Raw genomic sequence first — 242 nt, forward strand, 5'->3', positions numbered from 1 at the left:
AGATGGGATTTTAGTAAAATTTGTAATAAAACTAAAATAAAAGCGTTCTGTTCTAGTTATGTCCTAGTTCTTTTGTAGTTCTGTTCTAGTTCTGTTCTAGTTCCGTTGTAGTTATATTGTAGTTCTGTTCTAGATCTGTTCTAGTTCTGTTCTAGTTCTGTTCTAGTTCTATTCTAGTTCTATTCTAGTTCTATTCTAGTTCTATTCTAGTTCTATTCTAGTTCTGTTCTAGTTCTGTTCTA

Source organism: Lucilia cuprina, chromosome 6 (genome assembly GCF_022045245.1).
Source record: "Lucilia cuprina isolate Lc7/37 chromosome 6, ASM2204524v1, whole genome shotgun sequence".
Lineage (NCBI taxonomy): Eukaryota > Metazoa > Arthropoda > Insecta > Diptera > Calliphoridae > Lucilia > Lucilia cuprina.